At 35.7% G+C, this 27,380-nt stretch overlaps 2 pseudogenes; both read left to right on the top strand.

The window, feature by feature from the left end:
• Positions 1–24,478, top strand: part of LOC149239583 (alpha-bisabolene synthase-like) — a 49,420-nt pseudogene extending 24,942 nt beyond the window's left edge.
• A 1,325-nt stretch (positions 24,479–25,803) lies between these two features.
• On the top strand, positions 25,804–26,919 carry LOC149239582 (putative carboxylesterase 13; annotated as a pseudogene).
• Positions 26,920–27,380: the final 461 nt, after the last annotated feature.

The following is a 27,380-nucleotide window of genomic DNA, read 5'->3' as shown; positions in this document are numbered from 1 at the left end:
ATGAACTCACTCTAAGATAGCCTCTGCTCGATTGTCTTGATCATGAAAGGAAGACCTGGTGTACTTTCCTAAGGTACAACCTTTTCATGTGTCAACTTGTTCAATTTTACCTTTGGGAAGTCCTGTAGATATCCACTGCATTATCTTCAAATCCCCATGATGCAAATGGCCCAACCGCCTATGCCACAACTCACTAATGGCTTGGCTTTGCACCAATTTTTCTTTCGTACTCAATGCTACATAATCATCTACCTCTAGTTTATAGAGATTCTTCACCTGAACCCCTATTCTGTTGGTCTGACCCATGGCTATTTGTCTTAGGAATGCCTTTCCTTTACTGAAGACAACATTGTAGCCTTTTTCCTCCAACATCGTGATCGATACCAAGTTCTTCTTTAGTCTAGGCACATACTTCAAATCTGTCAAGGTGATAGGAGCTCCATGAACCCTCTGATAAGCAATTATGCCCACTCATGAAACACTATACCTTTCATCATCACCCATCTCTATGCGCATCTTGAGGTATTTCTCCTCCAAGGCACTGAACAAATTTTTATCACCGGTCATGTGGAATGAGGCTTCCGTTGTCAAGATACCAAACACAACCCATCGTCAATTGCACAATGCATGCAATGAGGGTAAAGTTCATTTCGAATTGAGAGGTTAATGCCTCACCTTTCGATCCTTCCGAGGATCCCTTCTTGGACTTCTTCGATGGGAAATTAGTCGCATAATGTCCCATATTGTGACAATTAAAGCATCTTACTTTAGACATGTCACCCTTCTTCCCTCCATGAGAATAATTCAATTTGAAATGGGAAGCCTTCCCCTTCCCTTTCCTTGCCTTACTTGCTAAGGCCATATTTTCATCATCATCATTATTGGATGAAGAACCATCTTGTGTGCTCCTCCTAATCTCCTCCTGCATAAGATCCAACCACAATCATTCCCAATCTGGTAGTTTCTCCCTTCCACTCACAAAGTCTTAGTAGCTATTCCAACTCTTTGGAAGGCCAAGGAGAACGAGGCTCACCATATCATCATCAGTAGTAGTTATTCCCACATTGCCAAGCTCATCTCTGTAGTTGGTGAGCTTTTTTAGATATGTGAAAAATAGTATCTCCCTTCATGATCTTGATTCTTCGAAGCTTATCCTTTGGTCGCTACTGTTCTAATAGAGGTCCTTCAATGTCTTCCACATTGAAAATGGAGTATCCTTCCAATGGAGACTCGAGACAATATGGTCTCAAACTCCCTCAAGGATGATCTGTCTCACCTTCGCCGCACACTTCTTCCACTCAGCCAACTCTTGTGCACTAGTTGAAGCTGGCTTTGGGATTTCTTGATCAATGAATTCCTTCAAGCCATTATCTTCTAATACAACCTCCATTCTATCTTTCCATGCTATGTAATTTGAGCAACCTTCCAAGGCATACTCGAGTCTCAAGCCATATAACGCCATTGGCCAACTTTGAAGTATGATATGAATTTGATTTGCACCTGCAACCTCGAACTTCAAACTTCGAATTCACTTCTCAGTATTTTGTTCACAGCTCCGATACCATGTAGAAAATTTCTACAAATCCATCTCTGATACCATGTAGAAAATCTGATGTAGGTTAACCTGATAATGCAATATAAATCAAAGCAAAATATTATAACCTACATCTTTTATCAATTTGCAAAAGCTTAAAGATCGAGCTAAGAAATATAACCAAAAGAAGAAGAATCAATCACACAATACACATGAAAATACTTTGGGGAAGGCCTCAGCTAAAAACCCCACACTATTGTATGATCATACTCATGGAAATACATAGGAATTATACAAATCCTTGGCTCTCATAGCTAGCCAGCTCTCGATACAATCCTCACAGATTCTCACAGGAAATCTTGGCTTCTCTCCAGCCTTCCTCTCTACCCTCCAACCTCCTATTTCCTTGTGATGTTCCTTATGAATGAGCCGCCTTTACCAAGTGGATGATCAAGCCTCCAAAACTGCACAATATTCAAGGATGATGCCTTGACTACATGCGTGAGTTTTCTTTATAAGAAAACACATGCAACTGATAGTACACTCTCCTTGACATTTAACTCAACTAGGTCTTTCTCAGAATAGACATTCATGATTTTCTGATGAGGGAATGTTTAGTTAACTGGAGTAGCACTAGTTGAGTGCATGCATGCATCAACTGACTGTTAACTCTCTATTATTTCCTCAAACAGTTGGGAACTAATTTAACGGAATTAAATCAGTAAACTGAGTTAACTAATTACAACTCAAATATAACTTAGTTTTATCTCCTTAATTTAAGGGATAACTCTTGTGTGACTGCAGAAAGGCTTATAACTTGAATTTCTCCAACTAATTAATTTGAAATAATTAATTAATTATTTCCAAGTGGCTGTTAAGACTAAATTTAATTTTAATTCAAAATTTAATTCAAGGAAAAATGAAATTGGAATATTCTTGTTGCCATATTTCAACACTCCTGATAATTATCGTTGTAAGAAAATCAACCACTGGAGGATACTCCTCCCACTTCCGCAGCTGATGCATATCCTTCAGGACCCTGTTGACCCTCTCTATCTATCCATTTTTCTATGGATGATAGGTTACACTGAAGGCCAATTCTGTGTCCAAACTTGCAAATAACTCCTTTGAAAACTTGGAAGTGAACTTAGCATCTATGTCCTACACAATATTCTTCGGAACACCATGAAACCTTACTATCTCCTTGATTAATGCCTCTTCTACATCACTAGCTGAATAAGTAGTTTTCACTAGAATGAAGTGAGCCACCTTAGTCAACCTATCAACAACAACCATAATATAATAATGTTGTCTAGATGTCCTCGAAAAAATTGTAATGAAATCCATTGAAATTACCTCCCATTTCCACTCTAGAATCAAAATCGATTGTAGTAATCCACCTAGATGCTTACACTATGATTTTACCTCTTGAAAATCTAAGCATCTAGCCACAAATTGTTCCACTCCATTATTTAAATCCGGCCAATAGTGGAACTTTTTCACCACTGTCAATGTCTTTTGGTATCTCAGGTTACCTTAATATGGATTGACATGAAACTCCCTAAAGAAAAGTTTCTTGTGCTCATTGTTCTTTGACACATAGATCATGTCCCTGAATCTGATCAAACCATATTTTGTGAGATGATAGTCCACATCTTGTTCACCTGTACCCTATTGTTGTAACTTGTGCCTAAGCTCCCTCTACCTGTCATTCTATTGTCTTGCCTATAAGATCTAATCCTATAAATTTGTCCCATAAGAACTCATAGCTATTATATGATTCACCTACACTTTTTTGCTAAGAGCATCTACAACCCTCTTTTCCTTCCCTTTAATGTACCAAATCTTGAAGTCAAACTTACTGATCATGGCCAACCATCTAATTTTCCTGGCATTCAGACTCAGTTGGTCAAACAAGTATCTCAATCCAATGTGATCACTCATCAAGATGAACTTATTTCCAAGAAGATATTGTCTCCACATCTTCAATGCATGGATGCTTGTTTCCAACTCAAGATCATGTGTCACATAGTTCTTCTCATGCTCATTCAATTTCCTTGATTTGTAACATATCACCTATACTTCCTGCATAAGGACTCCATGAAGTCCTCTCTTGCAAGAATATTTTCACACAACAAATTATTTATATGGATCTACAATCTTTAACAATAGAGCATTTGTCAACAACTGCTTCAACTTCTCAAAACTTGCTACACATTCTTCTGTCCATTCAAATTTATTTCCTTTCCTCTACAAGGATGTAATAGGATATGTGATCCATGAGAAGTTCCTGATGAACCTTCTCTAATAATTCGCTAATCCCATGAATGATCTGACCTTGTCCACATTTCTATGAGTTTCCCATTCCATGATAGCTCTTATATTTTTAGGATCTACTACTATGCCTTCTTTGGAAACCACATGCCCCAAGTCATGTACCTTTGTCTGAAAGAAACTTCATTTTCTAATCTTGGCATACAGCTGATTCTCTCTTAGCAATCTCAATACTTCTTCTAAATTTTTGGCATTCTCTTCCTCATTCTTAGAATATATCAATATATTATCAATGAATAGAATAAAAAAATTGTCCAGATAAAAATGCAACACGCTATTCATCAAGCACATCAAATTAGTTGGAGCATTAGTGAAACCAAAATAAATTAAAAGAAACTAATAATGCCCATACCTGGTCTAAAAAGAAGTCTTGTAGGTGTTCTCTTCTTTAATGAATACTTGATGGTATCCTGATCTCAAATCAATCTTTGATAACACTACTTCTCCCTTCAACTATTCAAATAGATCATCAATCCTTGGTAATGGATACTTGTTCTTGATGGTTACCTTCTTCAACTACATGTAGTTAATACATAACCTAATAGAACCATCCTCCTTCTTCAAAATAATACTAGTGCACCCTAAGGAAATACACTTGGCCTAATGTACCCATAGTCAGTCATTTCTTTCAACTGCAACCTTAATTCCACTAACTCTGGAGTACTCATCTTGTAAGGTTCCTTCGATGATTGTGTTTCCCATGGTACCAAATCAATAGAAAATTCCACTTCCTTGTGAGGAGAAAAATCTGAAATCTCTGCTGGAAACACATCCTGAAACTACTATAATTCTGGGTAACTCTTGAATATTTATGCATCCTCAACATTCTTACCCTTGTCACTGGAAATATGGACTGCAAATAGTACACAATCCCTCTCTATCATTGCACTTGGCTTGCATAGCTGTAATGATCCTCACTGATGTAGGCTTCTTCTTTCCCTACAAGATTCTCTTTTTCTCATTATCATGCAAGCATTCAATAGCCTTGTCATAGAAATCTACTTTGGTTTTGTGGAGGTACAACCAATCCATACCAAATATAATATTATATGATACCAATGGAAGCACATTTAGATGTGTTGATGTAGGCATACCATCCAACTCAAATTCATAAGATCTCACCTAGTGATGAACTCTCTTCTTAGTATCTATAGCCAACTGCACCAATCGAGACTCTACATGCTCTTATTTTCTCAAGCCACACTTATCCACCAGGTCAGAATCAACATAACTATAATTAGATCTAGGGTCAATCAAAATAGAAACAACTTGGCAATAGAGCTTACCTTCCATCTCAATAATGGATTCTTAGTGATTTGCCTACTTGTTGTCCATAGCTACATAAATATGAGGAATGTTATGGCCCACATCCCCAACCGTCTGCGTCACCTTAGCATTATAGATCTGAGGAATTACACCCTAATATAATGGACAATCCTTCTTGCAATAATCATTTCCACATATCCAACACTGTAATGGTCCTCTACCATCACCTCTATTTTGTTTCTCTCCAAGTTGTGACCCATGTCCCTTTTCAACTACATTAAACTTCTTGTAAGGAACACCATTTATTTCTCACCTACATCATGAGGTTTTCTTCGCTTCGATGGCCACTTCCCCTCAAATTTCTCATTTCCCTTCAGTTAATGCTTAGGCTTAGTTTTACACTTTGACTGCTCATAACAATGCTTTAGTTTCCTGATATCTTCCTCCAGTGACTGTGGTTCATCAAACTCAATCTAGTCTCTATATGCTACTTTAACCCACTAATGAATCTTTGAATCAATCAAAATATAAACCAATCAAAATCCTTTAAATTTAAAAAGAGGTACATGTAAATATTTTGGAGGGAAAAGAAAAAAAGCAACTGTTTTATTTGTATTTTTGGCTTATCTCCTTATAGGTTTACTCAAATTTAAAGTTTAGACACTCATTGGATGCATTATTAAATTCTGCATCCAATGAGTACCCATTATGCATTATTTTGAGAAGATTCACATTGATAAAAATTATAGATACATTAAAAAAATTTGTTGAACATGTCTTTTTTAACGCATCTGGAATTTTTATCAATGTGGGTCTTCTCAAAAGTATGCTTAATGGGTACTCGTTGGATGCATAATTTAATTCCACATTCAAAAAGTGTTTACACTTTAAATTTGAGTAAAAACATAATTAGATAATAAAAAAATACAATAAAAAAGTAGTTTTCTTTTTTCTCCTCCAAAATTCATAACTATTATTTTATTATTTTAATTATTATTTTATATTTTTTTCCTTAGGAGGCCACTTTTAGGCTAAAATTTCCTCTAATGTGACTTCCCATTTCCACTTTGGAATGGGTAGTGGATGGAGTAGGCCAATAAGGTGTTGGAGTTCAGATTTAGCTTGCTAACATTCTAAACATTTTGCTAAATACTTTGCAATATATTTTCTCATTGCTGGCCATAAGTAGTCATTTTTTATTGCAGATAACAAATTTTGATAACCAAGGTGGGAAACATAAGGACTTATGTGAGATTCATCCAGAATCAGTTGTCTAACTAGAATCTGGTTAGGGACATATACCCTCCCCTTAAGTTAGCAAATGATCCTCATTAATACTATATTCAAACTGTTTTCCAGAGTTCTTAATCTGAAAGGATTATTGCCACAAAAACTTATATTCTAGATATTTTTGGGCAACCTCTTTAATCTGTTCCAAGAATTTAAATTCTATTTGGTGGTAGTGAAGTTCATACACACAATGTACCCTCCGACTTAATGCATCTGCTACACTTTTTTCCTTACCCTTTAGATGCTTAATATTGAATTTGTATTCACTAAGAAACACATTCTATCTTGCTTGATGGGCATTCAAGTTAGGTTGCTTAAAATAACTCGTTAGATTGTTATGTGTATAAGATATGTGATAGGTTAACCCAATAATTGTATATAAATCAAAGCAGAATACTATTTAACCTACTTCTACTATCAATTTGTGGAAGCTTAAAGACTGAGTTGAACAATATAACTAGAATAAAAAGAATCAATGGCACAATACACATGAAAATACTTTGGGGAAAGTCACAGATAAAAACCCCACACTATGTATTATCATACATGGTGGAAATACATAGGAATTATACAAAGCCTTAGTTCTCACAGCTAGCCATCTCTCAGTACAATCCTCACATATGCTCATAGGAATTCTTGGCTTCTCTCCTGCCTTCCTCTTTGCCCTCCAAGCTCCTATTTCCTTTTATTGTTCCTTGTGGATGATTAGCCTATTACCAAGTGGAAAACCAAGCTATCAAAACTGCACAATCCTCAAGGATGAATCCTTGACTGCATGCATGAGTTTTCTCCATGACAAAACACATGCAATTGATAGTACATTGTCCTTGAACATTAATCTCAACTGGGTATTTCTCATAATAGACATGCATGAGTTTATGATGAGGGAATATTCAGCTAACTGGAGTAGCACTAGTTGAGTGCATTAATGCATCAACTAACTGTTAACTCACTATTAGTTCCTCAAACCGTTTGGAACTAATTTAACTGGACTTAACTCAGTAAACTAAGTTAACTATTTACAACTCAAATGTAACTCAATCTTATCTCCTTAATTTAATGGATAACTCTTGCATGACTTCAGAAAGACTTCTAACTTGAATTTCTCCAACTAATTAATTTAAAAATAAATAAATTAATTATTTTCAAGTAGCTGTTAAGACTAAATTCAATTTTAATTCACAATTTAATTCAAGGACAAATTAAATTGGAATATTATTGTTGCCATATTTCAACACTCCCTCTCAACAAGAAAGGGATTATCAGCCACCCTGATCCTGTCTCTATGAAACTCGAATTTACACTTTGACAATGCCTTTGTCAAAATGTCAGCATCTTGCTCCTCTGTCAAAATATATTGCATCAACATGATCCTCTCGACTTGTGAAAAGCCACAGGCAGCAAATCTTGCCTTATGCTTCTCCACACTACCATTAGCAGTTTGCTTTACCTTGTAAATCCAACAGGAACTCACAACTCATTTGTTCTCTGGTCTCGGAACCACGTCCCAAACACTGTTACGAACTATGGAGTCATACTCCTCCACCATAGAATCAACCCAAATTGGCTGCTGCATAGCTTCCTCAAAGGAAGATGGCTCGGTCTCAACACATTCCCCAGTAAGGGCCATGTATCCAGCGTACCTCTCAAGTGACATCCTCTATCTTCCGTGAGAAGATGGTGCTCCCACATTCTCTCTCGCATCCTCCAACAATTTGTCAGCTTCTCTTGTTCACTTCCGTCTATCTCTCGAAGACTCTGCTTGAGTGGATGTCTGCACTCCTGGAACCTCTGCATGTGGCTACTCTGCATTAGTTTGAGGCTCCTCCTCCTTAGGAACCAACAGTTCCTCCACAGCCTGTAGTTGGAGCTCCCTCTCAAGGGAAACTCGCATGGCCTTATGCTCATCAAACTTGAGATCTCTACAAACCACTGTCCTCGGACTGGCAGGAAAGTACACCCGATAGTTGTGAGGTGTATCAATGTACCCCACAAACATCCCCAACTCTGTTGTTGGCTAAAGCTTCTTCCATGCAGCCTTTGTCACATGGAAATATACTGATGAGTGAAAGATCCTGAAGTGACACACATCTGGTCTCTTATGAGAGAAAGCTTCCTCTGGTGTCTTCATCCCAAGTATGCGATGCGAGCTTCTATTCTGAAAATAGACCATTGTGTTGCATGCCTCAACCCACAAGTGAAGTGGTAGGCCTTAGTCATGCAATATTGCTCGTGTTGTGCCTACAATATTTCTATTCTTCCTCTCAGCCACCCCATTTTGTTGTGGGTTACAAAGTGTTGTCATATCTCATTTAATTCCTTCCATTGCACAAAATTCCTTAAACTCTTAAGAGACATATTCTCCACCCTTGTCGCTTCTCAAGGCCTTGATCTTCTTCCCTGACTCTTTCTCAACCAAAGCTTTGAACTCACAAAACTTTGTGAAGGTTTGGTCCTTCTTCTACATGAAATAAATCCATCATTTACGAGAATAGTCATCAATGAAAATCACATAATACCTTTGCTTCACTATGGATGTCATTGATAATGGTCCACACAAATCAGTATGAACTCGCTCTAAGATAGCCTCTGATCGACTGTCTCGATCATGAAGGGAAGACTTGGTGTACTATCCCAAGGTACAACCTTTGCATGTGTCAACTTTCTCAAGTTTACCTTTGGGAAGTCCTATAGATATCTGTTTCATTATCTTCAAAGCCCCATGATGCAAATGGTCCAACTACCTGTGCCACAACTCACCAATGCCTTTGCTTTGCACCAATTCTGCTTTTATACTTAATGCTTCATAATAATCTACCTCCAGTTTATAGAGATTCTTCACCCAAATCCCTATCCTCTTGGTTTGACCCATGGCTATGTGTCTTAGGAATTCCTTTCCTGTACTGAAGACAACATCATAGCCTTTGTCCTCCAACATCATGACCGATACCAATTTCTTCTTTAGTCCAGGCACATACATCACATCTGTCAAGGTGAGAGGACCTCCATTCTCCCTCTGAAAAGTAACCATGCCCACTCCTGAAACACTATACCTTCCGTCATCACCCATATCTATGCGCATATTGAGGTCTTTCTCCTCTAAGGCACTGAATAAATTTTTATCACTGGTCATGTGGAATGAGGCTCCACTATCAAGATACCAAACACAACCCATCATCAATGACACCATGCATGCGATGAGGGTAAAGTCAATTTCGAACTGAGAGGTTAATGCCTCACCTTCTGATCCTTCCAAGGATCCCTTCTTGGAATTATTCGATGGGAAATTAGTCGCATAATGTCCCATCTTGTGACAATTAAAGCATCTTACTTTAGACATGTCACCCTTCTTCCCTCCATGAGAAGAATTTGATTTGAAATGGGAAGCCTTCCCCTTCCCTTTCCATGCATTACTTGCTAAGGCCATATTTTCTTCATCATCATACTTTGATGAAGAATCATCGCGTGTGCTCCTCCTAATCTCCTCCTGCATAAGATCCAACCATAGTCGTTCCCAATTCGACAATTTCTCCCTTCCCTTCACAGAGTCCTGATAGCTGTTCCAACTCTTTGGAAGGCCAAGGAGAGTGAGGCTCACCATATCATCATTGATAGTAGTTATTCCCACACTGCCAAGCTCATCTCTGTAGGTGGTGAGCTTGTTCAGATATGTGGAAATAGTATCTCCCTTCTCCATCTTGATCCTTTGAAGCTTATCCTTGAGCACCAAATTCCTTTGGTCACTACTGTTCTGGTAGAGGTCCTTCAATGTCTTCTGCATTGAAAATTGAGTATCCTTCCCATGGAGACTCGAAACAATATGGTCTCAAACTCTCTCAAGGATGATCTGTCTCGCCTTCACCATACACTTCTTCCACTCAGCCAACTCTTGTGCATTAGTTAAAGTTGGCTTTGGGATTTCTTGATCAATGAATTCCTTCAATCCATTGTCTTCTAATACAACCTCCATTCTATCTTTCCATGCTATGTAATTTGAGCTACCTTGCAAGGCATACTCGAGTTTCAAGCCATAGAACGCCATTGGCCAACCTTGAAGTATGATATGAATTAGATTTTCACCTACAACCTCGAACTTCAAACTTTAAATTCTCTTCTCAGTATATTGTTCACGGCTCCAATACCATGTAGAAAATTTGTGATAGGTTAACTTGATAATGCAATATAAATCAAAGAAGAATACCATAACCTACTTCTACTATCAATTTGTAGAAGCTTAAAGATCGAGCTGAATAATAAAACTAGAAGAAGAAGAATCAATGGCATAATACACATGAAAATACTTTGGGGAAAGTCACAGATAGAAACCCCACAATATTGTATTATCATACATGGTGGAAATACATAGGAATTATACAAATCCTTAGCTCTCATAGCTAGTCATCTCTCAGTACAATCCTCACAGCTGCTCACAGGAAATCTTAGCTTCTATCTCGCCTTCCTCTCGACCCTCCAAGCTCCTATTTCCTTGTGTTGCTCTTTGTGGATGATTAGCCTATTACCAAGTGGAAAACCAAGCCTTCAAAGCTGCGCAATCCTAAAGGATGAGTCCTTGACCGCATGCATGAGTTTTCTTCATGAGAAAACACATGCAACTAATAGTACACTTTCCTTGAACATTAATATCAACTAGGTCGTTCTCGTAATAGACATGCATGAGTTTATGATGAGGGAATCTTCAGCTAACTAGAGTAGCACTTGTTGAGTGCATTAATGCATCAACTAACTGTTAACTCACTATTAGTTCCTCAAACTATTTGGAACTAATTTAACTGGACTTAACTCAGTAAACTAAGTTAACTATTTACAACTCAAAGATAACTCAATCTTATCTCCTTAATTTAAGGGATAACTCTTGCATGACTTCAAAAAGACTTCTAACTTGAATTGCTCCAACTAATTAATTTAAAAATTAATTAATTAATTATTTCCAAGTAGCTGTTAAGACTAAATTCGATTTAAATTCACAATTTAATTCAAGGAAAAATTAAATGGGAATATTCTTGTTGCCATATTTCAACACTATGGTATGTCATCAGTAAAAACATTTTTCCCAATAGATAGTGTCTCCATACTTTCATTGCATGGACTACAATAGTTAATTCCAATTCATAAGAAAAATATCTCTTCTCATGTTCCTTCAGCTTCCAGGACTCATATGCTATCACTTTTCCATCATGCATTAACACCCACCTAAACCCTTCTTAACAAGCTTTTGTGCAGAAAACAAATTCCTTGTTTGGGTCATCAATTTTTAACATGGTGGTAGTGGTTAATAACTGCTTCAGCTAATCAAAACTTCGTTGGCAGCCAAGTTTCTACTTGAAATCCCTTCCTTTCTTTTACAAAGAAGTAATCGGATAAGAAATTTAGGAAAACCCCTCAATAAAATGACCATAGTACCCTTCCAGACCCATGAAGGATCATATATCAACTACATTTTCTAGTACATGCCATTCCATAATGCTTCTAATATTTTCAGGGTCAACTGTTATACCTTCAGCTAAAATGACATGTCCCAAGTATTGGATTTGGTCCTTATAAAAATCACACTTGCTAAATTTAACATACAACTGATGTTCCCATAAATCTTGCAGCACTATTTGCATATGTTCTTTATATTCGTCTAGATTTCTAGAATAAACCAAGATATCATCTATGAATATCAATACAAATTTATATAGGAATGGGTGAAAAATAACATGCATTAAACTAATGAATGTTGCTAGCACATTGGTCAATCCAAATGGCAAGACCACAAACTCGTAATGTCCATAATGAGTTCTAAATGTTTTCTTACAAATGTCCACCTCTTTTACTCTAATTTGATGGTAACCCAATCACAAATCGATCTTAGAGAAGACAGTAGCACCTTTGACATGATCAAATAAATCGTCAATTTAAGGCAATGGGTACGTTTTCTTGACAGTTAATTTTTTAAGCTACCTATAATCAATGGAAAGTCTCAAAGTTCCATCCTTTTTCCTTATAAACAAGATTGGAGATCCCTAAGGTGACATGCTTAGGCAGATGTACCCTTTTTCGAGCATTTCTTGTAACTACATCTTGAGCTCTATTAGCTCAGGTATATTCATACAGTATGGGGCTTTTGACACTAGAATGCTCCAGTGATGAACTATATTGTAAAGTTAATGAACTGCTTTAGGGGTAGTCTAGGTATGTTCTTAGGAAACACATCAGTAAAGTCTTTGATTACTTGTATGTTTTCTATGGAGGTTGTCTTATACTTAGTATTAGAATACCCAACTTGAAAATTTATATTGAATAGCACTTCCTAACATATTTCCTAACTAAGAGGCAATAATGGGATGTAATCTTATTGGCTTCTTGACCCCCTGGATTTCTTTCCTGGAGCCATCTTCAACAACGTAGTTAATATATTTTTCTTTGCAATTCACTAAGTACCAATGCCCCTCTAACTCATACATTCCAATCAACATGTCATAATATCCTAATGGCAATATATTCATATTAACATTAATTTGTCATCTTCTTATTTCAATTGAACAATCTGTTACCTTAACAATCACTTTTCTCTTGGATTTGGTAGCTAATTATACAATCTAGGGTTTTTTAATTTATAAATTTGTAAATGACATTTTCCCACTACCTTAGGGTTGACATAACTCAAAATTACTCTCGAAGATACCAAAATAGACATACTCTGGTTGAATAACTTACCTTCCAACTGTACCATGGTAGGTTGGTAATCCACTTGATGATCTTCCAAGGCAACATTGATTTTTAGTATGCTCCTTACTACCTCACTGACCATAGAAGCTTCCTGAACATTAGCAGTCTACTCTAGTCTCGCATGCTGGGGAATTTTTTATTTTAGTGAGGTTCCCAACAACCCCAACACTGTAAAGGTGGTTTTTCTGATGGATCAAAATCCAACTTGCTTGATACCTCTATTTGTTTAGGTTTGTTTTTCCATTTAATTCTCTTTTGATTTTTCCCAAATTATCTATTCGGTTGAATCTTTTTTGCATTCTTTAAACTTCTAGTATTTATGTTTCCAGTGTTTTGAAAGTTTTTTCTACCCTTTCTTATGTGACGAGCCTTTACACCTATCCCCCTTTTGCCTGATTTTCTGATACTAAATTCGAGACTTACAGATTGCCTCATCCATTACCTTGGGGTTATCAAATTCTAAGCTTTCCTTCATATATACAAATAGACTACTAACAAAGCATTGAACTTTAGTTTTTTCTTGACGAATGTATAAGAAACATCTTAACAAGGATGTAAACTTGGTCATAAATTTGTCCATTATAAGATGTCCCAACTTTAACTCATGAAACTCCTTTACTTTCTTGTCATAAAACCATTCTGTCAAATATTTATTTTTAAAATGCTTCAAGATTTTCCTTGTACCAAATTTTCCAAGGTCATAGAGGTATGTCTATACGCTATTTGATGTTTTAATGAAATATAATTAATGAATAGGGTTCGAGGTTCCATACTCATTCAAACCATATATATATATATATATTCTCTATAGTATGGTTGTTATTAATATTATACATTAATGTTGTATATTGGTCTAATGTCTTTATCCCATTTCATGGTGCAATGAGGGGGTGTCAGTTGCCCAACACTTTGGATAACTCGACGAACTTTCTCAAAGTACCATAAGCTTACACCTGTGAAGCGAGAGTGGTTTTTTGGGTGAGCTCTATTACAACCCTTGCAGATTGGCTACCATTATCTCATTTGGTACTCAGTTATGTCTGAGAATTTTTCCTTTTGTTCTATCAGCCCCTTCTCCCTAGCATAATCTTGACATTCAACGGTAAAATTTGCAGGGTTTATATCCCATGAATGGAAGTGGCTCCTACATTTTACACTTAGGCTTGCCAAGGTTTGTAGGCAAAGGGTAATACATTGGATTTTGGAGTCTGAATATGTTAATTGAAACTTCACACAATCTGATTCTAGGGTTCACCCTTCTTTGGTTCTCAGGGTAACAACAACTGGTCGAGCGACATGTTTTCTTCAAGTAAGATGGAAAGATCCCCTTCCTTGTCAATGTTTTGTTATCATAGTCCTGCCTAAATGGCTTCTTACACTAATGGTGTTGCATGTAGTTTTCTTGCACAGGTAACATGTCCAACATGTTAACAGACTCACGGTTTTTATTTTATGGGTTCTACACACAGGGTTTTCTTGGCATAGAATTCTAATGAAGGATTTATCATACAAGTGCAACAATTTAACTTCTCTTCCTTACATAGAGTCTCTATTGGAATTATAATGTATTTGTTCTGAAACCCCGAATTGTGAAATGACGGTCGAGTTTTGGGTTAATGAAAAATAAAGACACATACTATTAGTTGTAGCAATGAACATCTCTCTTCTTAATATTGTGTTATGTATTGTAACTTTGTTAGGCTCAAAATGTGTGAGAAGGGTTTGTATCTATTTTCTTCAGCATGTATAGTGATTGTAGTATTCTTGCTACTGAAGTTTTGTCTGATATGCATACTTATATGCCACATAAATGCAATTATTTTCCTTGTGTCGATCCCTTGTAAATAGCCAGAACTGTGTGCCTTAGGGTTTATTGCCAGAATTAAAACTTGTTCTGGTTTACATCAGATTCTTTGCATGGTTTACAGTGTTTATGAAATTACCCATTGCTCTAGAAATTAGATGATGTATTATAAAATTCTTTCATGAATTTCAAATGTATAGGGGTTTGCAATAATTTAATCTATAATTAGTTTAGGCAGTTAGTATTGTTTTCCTAGTCTGGTTTTGGTTCAAGACTGTCCTCAGGTGGCTGTCTCAGTCTAGCCTTACCCATGGACTAACCTTATCGAGAATCCTCGATTAATGTTCCTGTTCTTTGATACTATAATTGTGGACTCTCTCTGAGTGTGATAGTGACTACTTAACTTTATTTACTACAAAATATGTTACCCCACATTCATTTTGATAGTTATCTGGTTTTTAGCTAGTGGTTCATCATTACATTGGAACTAACTCTTGTAGTATTTGATTTTCCCATTACATTCCTAGTATTTTTCTTCGAAAGAAGTTATATGTATATATTATCACAAGCAATAACACGATAGTTTCCACACTTATACTTACTTGAATCTGTTCTCATAGAGGGATAGTCATGCGTTAATGCACAATTCATAACTTCTAATCATAAAATGCATTTACATCTATATTTTCATTTTGTTTCACCCAACATATTAATCTTTAGATCACAAACACATTTTATATTCTTGTAGCCATATGGATTCCATTTTTATAAAGGGAAAAAAATTCAATAATATAATTATACATAGACTTGATACTTCCACTAGCATTCTGGTATGAATACTTATTGCTAAATGAGGTAGACTAGTAATTCACATGGTAACCACACCACCAAACCTTGAGAAAGATAGTTACATCATTTTCTCTCCCTCAAGCATCTTTTTACCATAACATTTCTTTATTAGTAACCCTATATGGTTAGTTCTCACACAACAAATCCCCACTAGTTCCAACCTGGAACTTGCATTAGTCTTGAGGCTTCCATTGGGTCTTTGTGCAACTCAAGAATACCTCAAGGCAACGTCCTACCTCATCCTCACAACATCTCGTGTTGGCTTCTGAATCCAATTCCTTTCTTCCTGATGCTTCCAACTTCCTCTCTCGGTTGCCTTCGAAGGCTCTCATCTTTTGAGTTCATACTTTTTCTCAAAGGATAGAAAGGTAAGTGATTTGCAACTATCTGGTAGAAGGGTTTATCTTTAAAGTTCCTCTCTAGGTTTTTGGGCTCTCATATTTTGATATAATCTTTTATCTCAAACGATAAAAAGATAACTGATTTGTAACTTTCAGGTAAAAGAGTTTCTATTTAAAGTTCCCTCGGTGAATTCCAAGATTTTCCCTAGCTATTTATCTGTCTTTAGAATAACACAACAATACACTTTAATTAATCAAACGACTACAATTTAATTAATCTAAATTCCTGTTAGGTTTCCACTACTCCCATTAATTCTTAAGTCTTAAGTAATCAAAGTAAATGCAAGTAATTCACAATATTTACAATCATTGGAGGAGTGTTCCATGAGGAGTGTTACATAATCTATGTCCAAATGTAAATAAATTATATCTAACTTCCATTATACTACCATAATAATTTAATTAATAAAAAATAGTTTTCCTTTTGCTTGGACCTCAACTAAACTATTTATAATCAAAAAATGTCTTCCCACTTCATGGGCAATTAACCTATATATATACACATTCCATGTTTATAACCAAATGTTTTGTCTTATCACTTTAGGTTCAAATAAATTATTATAATGTCATTAAATTAAGTTGTGAAGGCTTTTGTTTGTAGATAGATTTATTTATTTATTATTTTTTTCTTTTTTCTTTTTTGATGAACACTCGTTTATATTATGTACCAGTACATTCTCTGGTATGAAACAAAATTACAAGTCTTCTATATGCCTCTATCTAGTATGGTGCTATATCATAAATACCAACAAAAACATAATGTTGCAACTATGTTATCAAAATATACATCTCAAAATACTATCACAACATATATGCATCTAATAACAAATCAACAAAACAAAACAAAACAAAAAACAAAAACAAAAACCAAAACCTTTAAGAGATATTTAAAGATCTACTTTCTAAATAATCACATCAATCATTTAAATTGCTTAAGCTTTTCTAATAGCTAATGTCATTCATCCTTAAAATAATTAGAAAAAGTGTATGTGTGTATATATATATATATAATGTAAACTTTTTATATTTTGTTATTTGAAAATTTAATGATATTTTTGTAAAGTGTAATTTTTAGTTATATAAACTATATTTTTTTATATATAAATAAATTTTAAGTTTAAAATAATTTAAATAATGAAAATACATATTAACTAATTTAAATTTGCAATTTCAAAAAAAAAAAAAAATATTAAAAAAATCAAATAAATCTAAAAAATAAAATATACTACAAATACAATTAGATTACACTTTATAAATTATATAAATTATATCTATCTTACACCCATTATAATAATAATATAATTAATAAAATATATCTCAAACACATTACCCACTACATAATTATATAATAATAAAATCAAAAAAATTAAAAAATAAATAAGACTAAACATACAACAATTATATTATAATTTATTAATAATATAATTAATATAAATTATATCTATCTTCTACCCAATAAAATAATAATATAATTAGTAAAATATATCTCCAACACGTCACTGCACTTACTATAATAATATAATTAATAAATTATATTTCAATCATATTACTGAATGGGCATCCTTACGTTGATTGTTGATTCTCTGAATATTGGAAATCTAACAGACATGGAACAGTCAATTTTTTGAGGGCACCCATATCCACCCGATTCCGAATATTCACGGAATCAACAATCCGCCGCTCAGAGTTACTAAATAGAATACTTCACCGTGATGTATTGGTTATTGCCGCGTTTCCATACAATTTCGCTCAATTTTTAATATCCCCGTTATCACGGATTAGAATAACCCTAACAATAGTAACCGGGATATTCGAGATGTTCAGAGTCCATAATAACCGTCATACCCAGGGCTCAATTAATGTGGACATGGGTTTTAAATTGGAGTTGTCTATAATGCAACTTTTTGGAGATTCCGGTGACGGAATCCGGCGGAAGAAATTGAGATTAAATCATGATTTGTTGCAGTTAAAATGGTTTTTTAACTGCATATTCGGATTCAGCACCCTGAAAAACCCCTAGGATGCTTTGATTGTGCAGAAACTAGCTATCAAACTTGCGATTCCAATAAATTGCTGCCGGATTTTCACCGGAAAAACCCGCCGGAAAAGCTTTCAAAAAGTCGCGTTACAGACAACTGCTTTTAATTACCATATGTGGACATGCTTTTTTAATTATATTATTACAGCGACGTGTATGATTGAGATACATATATTGCACTTATCTAATTAAAGGATTAGATAGATGCTTTGTTCAAGTCATACCTGGAAGGATGGAAATTAAAAAGATTCTCAAGGGCAATGGGACCTTAGATGAGACGTGATAGGAAAGAAGTTGTTAGAGAAACTTTGGGGTTCCGAAGACTTGTACCAAAACAATATCATTTACCACGCATAGCCAGCAATCAAACTACATCTCACTCAACACCTCACTCTATACTGATACATAGATACATAGATTATGATGGGAAACATTTTCCAAAACAATATAATTAAAAAGATGGTTATGTGTTATCTTTTTTTTAATATAAGTTTTGTAATATAGGTTTTGTATGGTGTGGTATATAGTTTAAGTGGGTTGTATGTGTTTTTTTTGGAGAGGTTACACGAAGGGGAAGAGTAGAGTAGAGTATGTATGCTTTGTTAGATTTAGCAGTAAAATCATCCAAATAAATCTTTTAGCTCACAAAATTAAATAATAATAATAAATTTTTTAATTGTAACTTGATTATAAAAATGTTTCAACTAAATTATATATATATATATGTGTGTGTGTGTGTGTGTGGGGTCCTTTGTTCCACAAAATTAGATAATAATAATTTTTTTTTAATTGTAACTTGATTATAAAAGATGTTATATATTACAATTATAAAAGATATTATATATATATATATATATATATATATATAATGATTAAACATATTCATTCATAATGTTAAATTAATTAATAATTTGGTGTCATTATATATGGTAGAGCATGTATGTTTTCGTAAATTTAGTAGTCAAATCACTGCAGGGAGGTGGGTCTTTTGTCCCATAAAATTAGATAATAATAATAATAATAATAATTTTTTTAATTGTAACTCAACTAGCATTTGCATCAGATGTTGCAAAGGAAACGCCGTAAGTTTTTGTACCCAAAGGTGTTCCGTCAATATTCTATTCAAACATATTCACGCCTCAAATAATCTCTTTTCATTGGCTTTGCCCTTAGAGGATACATTTACAGTAGGATTATTTTTTATATTCACTAGTCAAAATTGGTTGGTTGCAAGGCTGCTATCAAATGAAACTACTGTAATCGCTGAATTTGGCGGCTATTGGTTTAATTGCAAGAAAATTGTGCGGAAGTTGAAAATCATTTCTGTGGAGTGGAAACACCTTTTGTAATTTAGGGGCCTCCTTGTTGAACATTATTTCTCTCTAGTGGAAACACCTTTGTAATTTAGGAGCCTACTCGTTCAACATCATTTCTCTAGAGTCATCGTGTATATTACTTAGAATTTGCACCTGAATTGCTAAGGTAAGAATTTTCAGTACGATCACTCAATGTATCTGCACCTGGCTTTGCTGCTTGTTTTCCCTCTGAATTGTGTTCATTGATATTACTTTGCTACTCTCAGGACTATGGTACAATCTTATCCCAACTCAACTCCTGAAATTGTGTTCATTGATGTTATATAATTACTTTCCTAATCTCAGGACTATAGTACAAGCTTATCCCATCTCAACTCCTGAAAAGTGAATTAACTTGTCGTCCCCAATCATGATTTCCTCAATTAGTTCTCAGTTGTACAAAGTTGAAGCATTTTCTCCCCTAGTTACAAGAGCTCCATTCAATTCCATCAAATTTAGCATGCTCAATGGCAAGTATTACAAAATCAACAAACAACTCTTTTGGAAATTATAAATTAAATGTTTATTTAGAAAAAAAACATTGCATTAACATCTAAGCCTTTTTAATTGAAAAAAACATTCATATATAATGGAGTTTGGAATGAGTGTCTTATTGATAAGGTAGCTCAATAAATTTTGATCTTCTCACTATTCATGGAAGAATTTGCCACCAAAATTATTGGCTCACCAACACCAATTTTCTTGTACAAAATAGATATGCATCATCAAATGCACAAGATTCTTGACAACAAAGATCAAATCCATCTAAAGTGAGAAAACAAACATTAAATTTGTCCATTATCTAATCAGAATTTGTGTTTAGGAAAAATAGTTCAATAAATAAATAATAATCCATCCTAGACCTATTGAATTTTTACATTGCCTTAAATATATCTCATTGCACTAACATCTTAAGCCTTTGTAATGGAAAAAAAATATTGCACTAACATCTTAAGCCTTTGTAATGGAAAAGAACATTCATGTATAATGGAATTTTGAATTAGTGTCTTATTAGAGGTAGCCAAAATTTTCCAACCACTTAAACGAGATTTAGGTAAAACCCAGAAAGCAAAAAAAAACCTATGCTTTATACCATTTACTAAGATCAAAAAATGGTGACACCTTATGCTTGAGATATGGAAAAGACTCATAATGTTCATCTTGGAAGTTTGATTTTCTATCAATGTTCTCATATTGTTTTAACTGGAAAAATTAAATTGAATGAAAATAAATAATTATAGTATAAATTTATTTTAATAGATTTATTAAATAATGCAAGGGATCCCATTTTTTTTAATATAAAAGAACTAATACATGAAATTAAAAGATAAAATAACTGCTCTTTAAAATATTTAAATTTAAATTAAGACATAAGATAATGTTATAGCATTGATTAATTTCCATGATATTCAAAGCATTACTTAAAAGAATATTAAATTTCTTGAGGCTAAAAAACATTCATATATAATGGAATTTGGAATGAGTGTTTTATTGATAAGGTAGTTAAAACAAAAAATGGTAACACCTTATGCCTGAGATATGGAAAAGTAAGCCTTTGTAATGGAAAAAAACATTCATATATAATGGAATTTGGAATGAGTGTCCTGTTGATAAGGTAGCTAAAATCTTCCAACCACTTAAAAGAGATTTAAGTAGCCAAAATTCTCCAACCACTTAAAAGAGATTTAGGTAAAACCCAAAAAGTTAAAAAAAAAACTTATGCTTTATACTATTTACTAAGATCAAAAAATGACAATACCTTATGCTTGAGATATGGAATCTTCCAACCACTTAAAAGAGATTTAGGTAAAACCCAAAAAGTAGTTAAAAAAAAAAAAAAACCTTATGCTTTATACCATTTACTAAGATCAAAAAATAGTAACACCTTATGCTAGATGACAGGCCAGATTTTAAACAGTTGAAACAATGGAGTCTTCAAGGATTGCACCATAAAGAACTTCTAAGATAAGCAAGGGCTAGAACACTATGTCTGAAAACAATGATAAAGGGGAACCTAAACCATCGGTTTTACCGAAAAGCATTTTTTGCAATAGAGAACTTTGTCATCTGAAAAAAAATACCTACAAGATTGCTGCCTACCTTCTATCACTTGACTCACTACCCTCATCAACCTTATGAACTGGAGACCTACCTTCTTCAAACTTGCTGCTTGCCCAAGTTATTCTCTTGTTGCCCGTGCCCTGGAGATGATGAACTTGCCACGGAGGTAGTAAATAGCGGTTGATCAAAAAGTAGGGTTGTTGGTAACAGTAAAAGTAAGTAGGCAGCTTATTAAAGGTAAAGAGTCAGCACTAACCTAGCTAACAACTAACACATCCGACCAATCATAGCCATTTTTCATTGAGCACCTCAAACCTTTTGTAGGTTTTAAAATCCTCCGCTAATTATGCCTGCTTGTATCCAGTAGATCTGATGGAATGCCTCCTGATCATGGATAATGTTGAACACCTTCGAATCGATAGACATTTTGAAAAGGAAATCAAGGAAGCTCTGGATTATGTTTACAGGTGACAATGGAAAATTATATTTTACTAGCCTAAGAATCCATATTTCCTCTGAAAAATCCTTCTGTGTGAAATTGGCAAAATCTATCTCATACAAACATTGGAATGATCGAGGAATTGGGTGGGGAAGCCTGAACCCCATAGTAGATATTGAGACCACCGCTTTGGGATTTCGGCTGCATCGTTACAATGTATCTCCAGGTAGGTATCAATTTTACTTAATTTTCTATCTAAAAAGATGCTTCAAGATAATAGCAAAAAGTGTGCCCTGGATTTTTCGACACATCATTAACTGTTCCATGCTCTAACATTTGAAGATCGTTTTATTAACAGTCGTTTTCGTGAACTTCAAAGATGTTGATGGGCAATTCATTTGTTCGACCGGTCACTTCAACAGAGATGTAGCAAGCATGTTGAGCCTTTATAGAGGTTCTGGGAGAAAACATTTTGGATGAAGCTAAAAGCTTCACTATTAAATATTTGAGAGAAGCTCTTGAGAAAAGCGGGACTTTCAGCTCATGGAACCACAGGAAAAACCTAAGCGAAGAGGTAACTGCACATAACATACATATACTTGTCGCTTGTTTGCTTGATACAAAGGATTGGGTGAATTCCTAATCATTATGAGATTTAATATTTTTTTTTTCCTTTGCCACTGCCAGATTAAATATGTGTTGAAGACTTCATGGCATGCCAGTGTCCCTAGAGTGGAAGCAAAGAGATACTATCAAGTGTATCGCCCAGATATGCACGCTTGGCAAAAAGCATTTACAAGTAATTTTGAGCATCATATAATAATTGCATAACCTGAACATTCTTTTCTTCCTCATAAATATAATACTATATATTATGGGATTGAGAGGGCGTTGCATATTCTAATTTCAGGCTGCCCTACGGGACAATGAAAATATTTTGGAGTTGGCAAAGTTGGACTTCAACATTGTCCAGTCCATCCACCAAGAAGAGATGAAGAATATCACCAGGTAACTAATAGTTTTAATAAAGAAAATTATAACCGTTTCACCTACAAAATTAAAACCATCTCAATCATTAGATGTTCTGATCATGTCTGACTCTACATGCACTTCACATCACAACTGGTTTAGAGATTTGGGTTTTCCTCTCTTCACCTTTGCTCGGGAGAGGCTGCTGGACTTCTACTTCTTAATAGCGGTGAGTACGTATGAGCCCCAGTATGGAAAATGCATATTCCTCTTTACGAAAGTTGCTTGTTTGCAGACTGTTATGGACGATATGTACGACACATATGGAACCCTTGATGAATTGAAGCTATTCATTGAGGCTCTTAGAAGGTAGGGACAGGTCATCACGATTGGATCACATTGCATTGCAGATCACTTTGTTTCCATTACATGATGCTGCAACTAATTAAACATAAGTTATACAAATTAAGGGATCAATTTATACAGATTATGATGATTATTCTAATTAAGTCACGTTGGCCCAACCTTTTAAGGTGGGACATCTCTTATACAAAAAACCTTCAAGAGTATATGAAACTATGTTACAAAATATATTATGACATAGTTCACGAAGTTTCTTAGGAGGCAGAGAAGGAACAGAGGCGTGAATTGGTTAGCTTTTTAAGAAAGGGAGTAAGTGGAATTGAATTGTTTTGTTAATACATGCATACAAGACTTTTAAGACGAAAGGATTTATGTATTAATTGATTAACATGGGGTTTGATACTGATTTTTATATTATTATCTGGATCCATTGATATGGAACAGTGGGAAGATTATCTTCTGGGTTATTATGAAGAAGCTGAGTGGTTAGTTGCTGACTATGTGCCTAGCTTGGACGAGTACAACAAGAATGGGAACACTTCCATCGGTCAATGTATACTTCTGCTGAGTGGAGTGTTGATAATGGTGTATACTTCTGCTGAGTGGAGTGTTGATAATGGATGGGCAACTGCTATTGCAAGAGGCGTTGGAGAAAGTGGATTATAGAGGGAGATGTGTTCTTACAGAGCTGAATAAACTCATAACTCATTTCTCGCCTGGAGGATGACACAAAGACATATAAAGCACAGAAGGCTCGTGGAGAATTGGCTTCTAGTATTGAATATTACATGAAAGACCACCCTAGATGTAAAGAAGAGGAGGCTCTGAATCACATCTACGGGATTGTGGAGGCGATAGTGAAGAAGTTAACAAGGGAGTTTCTAAAGGCAAACGATCATGTGCCATTGGCGTGCAAGAAGATGGTTTTTGATGAGACGAGGGTGACGATGGTGATATTCAAGGACGGAGATGGCTTCGACATTTCCAAGTGGGAAGTGAAGGATCACATCAAAGAGTGTCTAATCAAACCGCCCCCACTCTAACGGACTTATATGACCATGACTTAATCGATGTAAAGCCTGTGGAGATAAAACAAATAATTTCGTTATGAATGGGGAATTTTCGGTTCCTTCCTTTTTGAATCCATTGCTAGGAGAGTGCTTTATGGGATGTGAAAGGCATTTTGTTCAATAGAAACTACCTGAAAATTGAAATACCTGGAAACACTGAAAAATAACCACAAATGAGCTGTGAGAAACATATGTATTTCTAGTTTTTTAGGCTTTAGTAGAGGTGACAGGAATCATTACGATATACCTCAACATAGTGACACCTCATGCTGCCGTTAAAATATCCAGCCAAGCTCGCTAGTGATTTTTTTTAACAATAATGTCACAACCATCCAAAAATGTAGGACAACCCAATACACTGTAAAGCCCATCCTTGCTATAGGTTGTTGCATTATCAAACGCCCCACCTGAAACCTCGTTCATAAGACATTTATTTCCAGCTTCGTCAAAGCGTGAAGGAATTGAAAACAATTCGTTCAAATGGAAGAAAATATCTTTAAAACTTTACTAGATCCCGTCTTTAACCAGTGAGATGTAGTTGCACAGGATTCCATTGTTCTGGCGTTCCCTTTGATCAAAACTTGTGTTCGCTTTTCATACATGTGGAAGAAATAAGAAGGGCGGTTGTTTCTTGCAAAAGAAAGAGAGAAGAGATCGTCCGTAGGCACTTGAATCTCAACACTGCGAGTGACTTTTTCCACCAATGTCTCTTCTAGATCAAGTATCTGCATACTAAAGCAAGGCGGCTCGAACCCTTGTTCAATTCAAATGGACAGTAACCTTTCGTTTTCAGAGGCATCGCCCGGTATTTGGAATCAGTTAGGTTATGAGATTAATGAGCAAGTCAGTTCAGAGACAAGAAGTTAGTTATGAGATTAACAAAGAAATTATTTCAATCCTCTAACACCTAACCTAATAAAAAGAGAGTTCATTTCAAAGAAAAACACTTTACTGTGTAGTTATAATTTTTTTTTCAAATATATATATATATTTAATGATTAGATAAAAAAATACAAATAAATACCATCACCCCTAAATGCAACCGATAGAAATAAACTTTCCGTAATTTATGGTGATACCACACCTCATTGGACAGTAACCGGTGGACCGTAATGGAAACTAGTGTTTAAAAGTTTGCACCAAATTACGTCCCATTACACAAGTGTGGGGCCCGGCAAGCATTTCATGAACGTAAGGGCCAAAACATTTCCTGGTTTATGATATAATATTAATGGAACGTAAGGTTAGTTATTAAAATCATGGTACGTTGGGGAATTATCAGGGTATTGGAGCTTTAAATGCAATCATCTGGATCTGGTATTGTAACTGTATGCTCTCTCTCTCTAGGCTTAGCTATTGATAGCAGCACTACCAACGCCATACCTAGAGGAATCATCTTCTTCTTTATCTGTCGTAGCTGAGTTTTCCCGTCTGCTGAGGATCTACAAAGACGGGACGGCTGGACTCTTGCTCGATGAGGGCACAGTTCCCCTTCTTCGCAGCTCGGGAATGAATCCAAGGGAGGAGTGGCATCCAAGGACATCGTCATCGATCCTGAAACAGGCGTCTTCGTTCGCCTCTTCCTTCCTCCGTTAGAAGTGACCGATGGAAAACAGAAAGTTCTGGCACTTTTGTACATTCACGGAGGGGCTTTCTGTATCGGATCGGCTGTCTCGCCGCTTTATCACAACTATATCAGTGAAGTCGCTACAGAGGCCAAGGTGATATACCTGTCGGTGGAGTACAGGAGAGCGCCGGAGCATTGCCTCCCTGCGGCTTATGACGATTGTTCCGGTGTTCTTGAGTGGCTTGACCGCCAAGCAATGGCACTAGAAGGAGTGTCTGTGGATCCGTGGCTCGCTTCACACGCAGACTTCAGCAAGGTTTTCTTTGCTGGAGGCAGCGCAGGGGCCAACATGGTGCACCAGGTGGGCATCCTTGCGAGTGGGAGGAATTGGGATGGGCTGTGTTTACAAGGGGCCATTCTGATTCACCCCGCGTTTGGCGGGAAAGAACCAGTTGGCCGCGAAGTTGGGCCACAGGCGGAGGCGGAGGCGGAGCGTTTTAAAGAGATTTTGGATGCACTATGGAGCATCGTCCTCCCTGCAGGAGCGGATAAAGACCACCCCTTTTCTAACCCAGTTGGACCCCGTTCTCCTGATCTGTCCACTCTGGTGTATGAACGAATGCTTGTATTCGTGGCAGAGAAGGATCTGCTGACAGATCGTGCTGCTCTGTACTACGAAGGTTTAAAGAAGGCAGGCAAAGACGCTGATCTGGTTATGACGGAAGGCGAAGGCCACGGCTTTCATCTCTGCAATCCCAAATCTGAGAATGCCTTTCCCATGTTGAAACGCATTTCGGACTTCATGCATTCCTCCTCTAAGAACCCTCTCCAGAATATTTCCATATGAATATGAAGGCAAGTATCCTTATGAATATTAAGGCAAGTATGCGTAGTTTTTCGGTATATACAGTTTCGTCGCGGAAACAGAAAGCCACAGGGTAATAACTGTACTACGATCGAATATTGAAGAGTTCCAGTTTCTTCAATATTCGATCGATAGTACAGTTATTACCTTGTGGCGTAGCCTCTTATGTTATTAACAAGTTCCAGTTTCTTCAATATTCGATCGATAGTATAGTTATTACCCTGTGGCGTAGCTTCTTATGTTATTAATCACATGAGAAAGCCTGTGGCGTAGGTTCTTATGTTATGTATGTCGACCAAAAATTCATGAGGTGACTAATCTCAAAAAAATTATGTTTCTTCAATATTGTACAATTATTAGTCTGTGGCTTTACAATGGAGCGAAAATTACAGATATTGAGAAGTGTTATTCCTTAACGTAGATATTGAAATAGATTGTTTCTG

This window comes from Pinus tabuliformis, chromosome 8 (assembly GCF_031772625.1).
Source record: "Pinus tabuliformis cultivar Carrire ecotype Pingquan chromosome 8, CPIR1, whole genome shotgun sequence".
NCBI classification, from domain to species: Eukaryota; Viridiplantae; Streptophyta; class Pinopsida; order Pinales; family Pinaceae; genus Pinus; species Pinus tabuliformis.
The sequence above is the reverse complement of the archived record's forward strand: the minus strand, read 5'-3'. Positions and strand labels throughout refer to the sequence as shown.